The sequence below is a fragment of the Coffea arabica genome, chromosome 10e (assembly GCF_036785885.1).
Source record: "Coffea arabica cultivar ET-39 chromosome 10e, Coffea Arabica ET-39 HiFi, whole genome shotgun sequence".
Lineage (NCBI taxonomy): Eukaryota > Viridiplantae > Streptophyta > Magnoliopsida > Gentianales > Rubiaceae > Coffea > Coffea arabica.
The window spans coordinates 33,385,678-33,394,848 of record NC_092328.1 but is presented as its reverse complement, the minus strand read 5'-3'; the positions used below and the strand labels follow the sequence as shown (position 1 = coordinate 33,394,848).

Here is a 9,171-nt window from a genome sequence, read left to right as displayed (position 1 = left end):
TAAAACAAGAGAGGGAGAGTTGCTTGTCACCTTAGCTTCCCCAAACACTTCACTAACACCTAATGAAGAGGTTTTATGGAGTAGAAACAAGTTTAAGTGATTGTTTTGGAAGATTTGAGCTAGATGGAAGCCAAAACTTTGAAGAGTTTTCTTTCTTCCTTTGCTAGAGAAGGCCGGCCAAGATGGAGAAGAAAAGAGTGAATTTTTGGTAATTTTTGAGATATTTTAACCAAATGGTAAGACAAGGAATAGTAGTCTTACTTAAGGACTAATCCAAGGGTGACACTTGTCACCTTCATTAATGCAAGTCATCACTTTGTTCCCTCTCACTCTAATCCATAAAGTATCCTCTAATTATCTCTTAGCACCCGATAAATTAAACCCAGTATCCGAAACTTAACCTAATCGGTCGAATTTTCCCGAACTTACCGCACTAGTGGGTCCCACGTCCGATATACATTCTTAATTTCTCAAAAACTAACCGATACTAGAAAAATAATCTAAAATCTATATTTACTCATAACAATTATCTGGAGAATTTTTCTAATAAAGAAAATGTGGAAAAAGGCGAGCGATAAATAAAACTCCACTTAAGCTTTCTAATATTGTAACACTAGAGGTTTGCTAATCCAGAGTTTGCCAACCATGTTCAAACTTGTTAACCCTCTGTAAACTATAACGAATCCTATTTTTACTTGGGCCAAAACACACACTAGAATACCGCATATAAACTATAACTCGAGCTTACGAATAATACATAAACTAGGGTTTTACATAAGCAAGGTTAGGGTTTCAATCTTAGCCGAGATTAGGGTTTCGCCTTAGCCCTAAAACCTTAATTTAACCGTACAAAATAATGAATAACCCTAATATCAACTTACGAACGGACTGGGGCCTCACAAAAACTCTAACATGGATGCATGAGGCTGGGGTTCACTAATGCAACTAGACTCGATAAGGTTTAAAAAGGTCCCCAAGCCTTCAGACCTAAGGGAATGGGTCATCAATCCCAAGACCCTCGGTCGGTGGCTCGAGCGATCCCCTAGGTATTGCTATGGGCGCAGAGCACACCATCCACATACCTAGAGAAACCATTCCTAGTCCTACAAGACGGTGTGGGAAAGAGCCCACGAAAATAAAATAAAATGGGATAACAGTAAATAAACGTGCACGTATGAAGTGTTCCCTATTTTGAGGGAAGGGGTTGAGAACCAATGCGAGGCTTTAAAGGTGACACACACCCCCCCCAAATGCAATGCAAAGCGCGAGATAAAACAAGTACAACATACATCCAAACAACCAATCATACATACGTGAGTGAGGGAATAGTTTGATACGCGCGCGAGGCAAAAAGTCCTAAAATGGAAAATGCAACCCTAATATCCAAATGCTATGCATAAAAAGGGTAGAAAAAGGAAAAGAATAGCTAAATCAAATGCTTGGACCCACTTAGGAAATCCCCAGTGGAGTCGCCAACTGTCGCGCCCCACTTTTTGAGTATGTGAAAGTAGTGTGTATGTGAACGTGTGTGAAGATGAAAATAAAAGGCCGTGGGATTGTGAAATGCGACGGTTTGGCCAAACAAAGTTCAAAAAGGGTTTTTGAATGGAAAATGAAGTCGCCACTTGGTATAGAGTTAGGGTGTACCAAGTCACCCAAGAAAAAGTAATTTTTGGAAAGTAAAGCAAACAAACCCTTTTTAAAGAACTTTTAGGTCTATGTAACCAAAGAAAGGGATCGGGGGTCACATTTGATAAGAGAGAAGGCAAAGGCAAAGTCTAAGGCACTCCCTTACCCTAGCCAAAGCTAGTTGCGTGACTTAGCCCCACTTTTCCTAATTTTTCTACCCAAAATATGTGTTGCATGTTGGATGTGACTAATGGATATGAAAAAAAATGCAATCCTAAATCTAAAATGTCTCTTATGAGGCTTTTTGGTCCCAATCACATGAGTTGTGATGGCCAATAAGGAAAACTCTCATAGAGGTCACGGGTAATGCAAATGAAGACCCAAATATGAGTGCAAGTGTGAAAATGTAAGAGGAATGCAAAAGAAAATAAAAACACAAATGTAAGTGCAAGTGTGCAAATGTGAGAAAAGTGCATGTGTGCAAATGTAAGAAAATATGCATGTGTGCAAATGTAAGAAAAGTGCATGTGTGCAAATGTAAGAAAAGTGCATGTGTGCCAATTGAGAAAATAAAGGTGTTTGTGTGCAAGTGGATGAAAATATGGTATAATAGTAGTAAGTGCACGTAAGTGCAATTGGGTGCAATTTGTGAGGTAGAAAATAAATAAGTGATAGGGAAAGAAGAGAAAGTGTGTGAACATGGCATGTGGAGTAAAAAATATAAGTAGTGAGAAAATGTAGATGAAAAAAATGATATGGTAAAATGGAGGTGCATGCTCCTAGAGGAATGCATCAAGTCGGGTACGGGAATGACTTCTAACTTCATGATTTTAATTTTCCCTTTGATTAGAAGGAAGAACTAGCGTGCTAAGGGTATTTTGTAGCCACACTCGCTCGTTTCCCTTACCGAAAGGGGACTCTCAAGCAAATGTACCCTATAACTAGCATGAGGATGCAAAAACCTAAAATGAAGGGGAAAGGATTGGAGGAGCATGCCAAATGCTAGAAAACTAAGAAAAATGTATGAAATGTAGTGAAACATGCAAGTATGTACTAACGAGAGGGGACGACCTATTGGGTCTAGCATTGGACTAGTCCTTTTCTAGCGCTCTCTCACAAGCATTGGACTTGCGAGAGCTCGAGGGAAAAGACCATGGCCAGCGTTGGACTAGCCACGGTGACGCATTCATCCATCACATTCATCTACGACTATAGAAAGCAAGTAGACATGCCAATCACCTATAAACACGTAGCACATAACACTTAGCATGCTCGACTAAATGCAAAAGCCTAATAAAACAAATTAACACGTAGCAACAAAGGCAAGCAATCAAGCTAATGAACCTATTACATTTGCTAACTGAAACAAATGGGGAAGAGGAAAAATGAATAAAAATGCTCTCCGAGCCCTATCTATTACAAGCCAAGAGGTGTACACATACCCCATAAATAAATAAAAGAATGACTTAATAAAAGCGAAAGTAAATGAAATAAATGAAATGAATTAAGGAAAAGCAAGGAAAGCAAAGTAGACATGCAATTCTCACTTAGCACGTTGGATCACATAGGGGAGAGACAAAAAAGATAAAGGAAGTTATACCTCCCTTGAAATGGAGCTCTAATGGGGTGAAGTCACTTATTTATCCTCCAAAATAAAAGAGATGGTCAAGGTACCAATTTATTTGGGAAAATTAAAGAAAATAGGCAAACACAAGCTCACTTGGTCATAAAGCCCCTAAAGTCATGACTTAAGTGCAATTGAAACAAAGCATAGTAATTAATTGAAACAAACAAGCAATGAAGTTGTAGAATTAAAACTGCCAAGGACCAAATTGAGGAAATTATTCAATTGACTGGGTCATAGCAGCATGAGTTAGAAGCCAAGGGGTCAAAGTGCAATTTTGGGAATTTTTTCATGCAAGTTTCATGCAGCCACCGAAGACACTCTCTGCGACAAACATTACTAATGAAAGCTTTCTGCAATCAAACAAACTTTCGGCAGGCAATTTCGCACAGCACCTTTTGGACTAATCCCAAAAAGCATGGCTAAACTTGAATGCAGTCCTAAATAGCTAACACCTTATCTAATCAATCAAAACTCACCGACATGGAACTAACGGCTACCATAGAAATCAACAAGTCATCAACTTAAAGTGAGGTAATGTAAATTCCAGCAATCTCTCATGCAAAGGTCACAATGAAAGTTTCTGTAACCGAAAACATGCGTCTGCAACTTTAAGCTTTCAAAATGCGGACTTTATACAAGACCTCAAACAAATTCAGCAAAGACCATCCCTTAACATCACCTAAAAGCTTAACACAATCCAATCATGAACACTAAGCCATTAAAATCATATGAAGACAAATAAAGAAACGAAAAGAGGGAGTGCCGCGGCAGAGAAAACATAACCAGCTATCATATTTTGCAACATCATTTCATTTCACCAAAGTGCCAACGCAGATAGACAGCAGAAGTTTATATCAAGGAAAAGACTGGTATGCCTTGGTGACTTAGCTAAAATGGTTCCCGAACATGATGTTGAACCACATTCCAAACACAGATGAACTGGGGGCTCGTGACTCGTAAAAAATGCAACAGAAAGACACGAATAGATGGAGTGCCCCTCCAATCTACTGGGTTTGCAAAGCAAGTTTTCATTATCTATCCATGAGTGAAGTCTCTACCAAACGTCAAGCATTGGTCTCTAAGCAATGAAAACACAGCAAGGCAACCATAAAAACAGCAAATGGATCGAGCACAACAAAAGGCAGCGGGCATGGTTCAACAATCCTCGTAGATTCATCAGCCAAGATAGAGACAGAAACCCCAAACCCATTTCTTACAAAAATCATCTCAAGAACCCCTACCAAAATCAGGAATCATGAATAATCCTCAGAAAAGATAACACATTTTTCTTTTTACTACCGAAAAAGGGAAAGAAACAAACAGGTTAAATGACTCTCATTTCAAAGATTAAAGGCAAGAAAAAGGTAAGGAAGCATTACAGTGCTCCTCCAATGACGGTTGTCAGCGATGGTGGTGGATTGTAGTGTGGTGGTGGCGGTCGTTTATCCCTCTGCTCCTCAGCCTAGCCTTTTTCGAAGCCTGCTTTCCTTCCCTTTTGTTCAACCGAGCGCCTCCCTCAATCTCCCCTCTCTCTCCGTGGGTCTTGCCTAAAACCCTCAAGCTCTCCCTCAACCATGGCTTCTACAGTCCGTTACCCTTTTCCTCTCTAGCTTTTTTCTCTCAGCCGTCACCTCTCTTATCACTCTCTATCCTACTGCCGTCCTCCATTCTTGTGAAGCCCTCTGCCTTTCCCTTAGTTTTTCGGCTGGCTCTTTTTCTTCCTAGCCGCCGCAGCCGTCAACCTCTCTCTGGTTTTCTCCAACAAATCTAACCCGAAGCTTTCTTCTTTTTCCTCCAGATTCTCTAGCCCAGCCGCCAACTAGATTTCCCCTTTTGCTTCGTTTCTTTTCTGGTTTCCTCTCCAGCCTTCTTAATCAGCCCAAAACCCGCTCGCGGGTTTCCTTCTTTTTTTTCGTTGCTTTCTGTTCTGCCCTCGCCGTCCTCTTGGTCTCTCCCTTTCTTACTCTCCCTCTGCCCTCTGTCTTACCGTCACCCCCTCGCTCTCTGTTATAGCCGTTTCTATAAAACCTAGCCGTCACCCAGCCTTTTCTCTCCACTTCCAGCCGTCACCCGCAGATTCCCCCCTTGCTCGCTCAAGCCTCTTCTCAACCTCTCTTCCTCTCAGCCTTTTCTTTTTCTTTCAGCCCAAGCCCTTCCAAAACTTCCAGGTTTTTCTCTCTTCCTCTCGGTTTTCTTTTTCCTCCAGCCGCCAAGAGGTTCCCCCCTTCTCTGTCCAGCTGCGGCTGTTCCTTTTATAGGAATCCCTAAGCCCCTAAACCCTCACCTCAAAGGTGAGGATAAAGAGTTAGTTTTACCCAAAAACATGAGCCCTCCGATTTCTTCATGCTTCTGTAATGCTGCATGCGCAGCTTTTTCTCTCTTTTTTTTTGTTTTTATAACAATGAACTAAATAAACAAAGAAAAATAACAATTTAAAATAAATTCAGATAAAATGAACAAAACTATGAATAAAAGATAACAACAAAATGCTAATAATTTTTCTTCTTTTCTTTCTTTCTTTTTTTTTCAAAAAATTAATAAAAGACTAAAAGCAAATAAAAACTAACATGACAAATAAAATAATAGTAAATAAAAATACACTAAAAATTTGGTGTCTACACTCAAATCAGCTCAACTCAATCACCACAAGTAAGAATATAAAGATAGTTCTTAATCTAGGATAAAATCCATCCAAATTGTAACTCATTTCTAGCAAATAATCATCCAATACTAAAGCTGGAAAATTCTTAAGAAAGCTGGAATTTCCTCTTTTAAAGCTAAAAAGTCACAATAAGGCTACTAATCACCTCACAAGTCCAAAACTAAGCTCAAAACCAACATATTATAGTTAAACAACATAAATCAAGGCTGAAAATTGTAAAACCCTAGCTGAAATTTCACTAATCAACACCAAACCTAGAGTATCATCCATAATATTCCAAGATTCAAGTCATCTATAGCATATTTTGTAAGAATAAGAAAGAGAAAGGAAGTTGTTGAACTTATACCTTGAAAACCTCTTGAGAAGTGAAGAACCAAGCTATTTCTCCAAAGAAACTCTTCACTCTAAGCCTCCTAACTCCCTTGGTGCTAGTTTAATCGGTTTAGTTTTTGTGATTTCAAGTCAAACAAGGCAAAATCAAGATGAAGTTGGAAGTTCTCCTCTCTTGTTTTTCTCTCCAATGGTCTGGCCAACATGAAGCAAAAATGGAAGAAAACTTAGCCAAACGGAAAGATAAGAAGAAAGGAAATGTCTTGGTCAAACATCTCTTTGATTGCAAACACTTGGCAATCAAATTTCTTTTCTTGTTTTTTCTTTTCTCACCTTTTCTTTAGTCAAAATTTTCAGCTACTTTAAGGGTTAATTTAGGGAGAATTAAATGAAATAAAATCAAGGAGATTAAAGTAAGAAAATATTGGTCAAGTGGTGTATTCAACCGGTAACAAACAGTGCACGTCGGTTCAAGCCTATTTCCCTTAACTCCCTTGTACTTTTGTTTTAACTTTATGATTCACTAACTGATTATTAGCACTTCTAATCACACACTTCCTCTTATCTAATACTCACTCTTATCCACCAAATTTAGTACACATACCTTACCAAGTGATCACACGACTAAAGTGCACAAAAACCCTAATTTACTCTAACTATAAAAGTAAAAGTAAAACTTTCGATTCTCTTATTTATTACAACTAATGAGGGAGTAAATTAGTAGTAAAGGAATTATAAATTAACTTATTCAAAATAAAGGAGAATTATAAGGAAAATATAGGTGAATTTTCAAGTCCTCACACATTTTGTGCTAGCCTACATGTATAAGTAGTATGAAAACCTCCACCCAAGTCACAAATCACATGATAAGAATTAAAAACATTATCATCACTTTTTTGTTCAATCATATTTGTAATGGTGTCCTGTTGAATTTTTAACGTTATACAATCAAGTTTGGCCTTTAAGTTCCTTAAGCTATTTTCAAAAGACTTATCTTTAGACATCCTTTGATTACCTCTATTGTTGTAGTTTTGAAAGCTGTAGTCCATTGCGGAACTACCTTATCTCAAGCTTTTAATCACGTGGACCATTTGAATTTCTTGAAGCTTGCCCCGGGAGGTCACGTTGGGAGATTTATTGTTTGGACGAAATCAGCATTTGAGAAATTGGATGAGATTTACGGGTCATTTGATAAGCCTTCCTTGAAGAAGAAGGGGTATGTTTTGCCTAGGGCTAAGATGGTGAATGGTGATTTGGCCAGAATTATCAACTCTGACGAGGTGCAATCTGTGGTGAGGCCAATCAAGAAGGTGGTGAAGAGGGCACCAATGAAGAAGAACCCGCTGAAGAATTTGAATTGTCTGCTCAAGTTCAATCCTTATGCCAAGACTGCCAGGAGGATGGCTCTCTTGGCTGAGAAATAGCGTGTTGAGGCTAAGAGGGAGAAGCTAGCCAAGAAGAGGAGTCCAATGACGAAGGAGGAGACGTCTGCTGTAAAAGCTGCTGGAAAGTTGTGGTACAAAACAATGATCTCTGATAGCGATTACACTGAGTTCAAGAACTTCTCAAAGTGGTTGGGTGTGTCGCAATAATTGGTTTCACTTTAAAAGTCAGTCTGTTTTGTTTCAAGTCGACTATTTGGTAATTTAAGACGTGCAAGAGCGTAGGTTGGAGTGAGTTAAGAGGATTAAATCAGTTTTCTGTTTGTATACCAGTTGCATGGAGTTAATTTCTCAGGGTACTGAGAAACATTTTTGCATTAAAGGAGATCACCTGAACTTAAGGAGTTAATAGCTTCTTGTTCTGAGATATTCAGCCATCAACTCTATTTTCTGGTGCTTGATTATAAATGTGACTGATTTTAAACAAAAAAAATGCGCAGCAAAGGGGGTACAGGAAGTGTTGGTGGAGGTTGACTCTGCGGTTCTTGTGTCACTAGTCAAATCGTCAGCTCTGGGGGGTTGGTCGCATTGCAATTTCCTGAGACGGATTCGTCGTCTTCTGGATCAGGTGTCTATGTCATTTATCCACATCTTCTGTGAGGCAAATATTGTTGCAAATAGGTTAGCAGCTCTGCAAGGTTATCCTAGTATAGTCTTTGACTCTATTCAGCAGCAAATATTGTTCCTTTTCAAACATTTTACCCAATGAAAATGATTCAAAGCTGGTCCATTTATGAAACAAAAGTTTGAGAAACATCTAATATACATTTGGTAAGTGATTGGCACCAAAAGTTTCAAAATAACAAGTCCCAAACAAGATAGGCCATTGATCAGTCCAAAATGAGGGTTTTCAAGCAATGATGCAGGTCTGTAATTTGGCCATAATTCATTCAATTCAACTCGGAATTAAACGTGGTTGGTGGAGTTGAAAACTAAATTCATAAGGCTACAATTTCTTAGAAGGAATCATTTTAAAATTCTATCCACAACTAGCTCATATTTGAGCATCAAGTCGCAGCTCAAAACAGAGCTCCCAGTGTAGACGTGAAACAGGATAGTCATGTTCAAACAATTGGTATGGACTACTCAGGTGGAACCAGGATGTGCATTTTATATTTTTGGAAATATGGGAATGTCTAGTTTCCTGTGCCACAAACGGCACTCGATTTCGACATCAGAGCAAAAAGTTATAGGAAAAATAAAAACACTGCCAGAGCAGTTACTGGAAAATTTCCAGTTTTTGCTGACTTCCTAAAACACATCATCTGGCCAACCAAATCATGAAATTTTTTGATGAAACTTTCTACACCACCCAAAAAACATGTATACATCATAAACAAGTCATTAGAACCACATAAAATTGCTCTAAGGGCCACGGCACGTGCAGGGACAGAAATGGAAAAATTCCCTCATCGCTTCCTTTGAGTTTTCCTTCAACAATACAACCTATTTCCACTAGATTAAACACTAATCCAATATTA

The 9,171-nt window shown here is 38.7% G+C and overlaps 1 pseudogene; it reads left to right on the top strand.

The window, feature by feature from the left end:
- Positions 1-4,584: 4,584 nt before the first annotated feature.
- LOC113711420 (large ribosomal subunit protein uL4z-like) lies at positions 4,585-7,855 on the top strand (annotated as a pseudogene).
- The last annotated feature ends 1,316 nt before the right edge of the window (positions 7,856-9,171 follow it).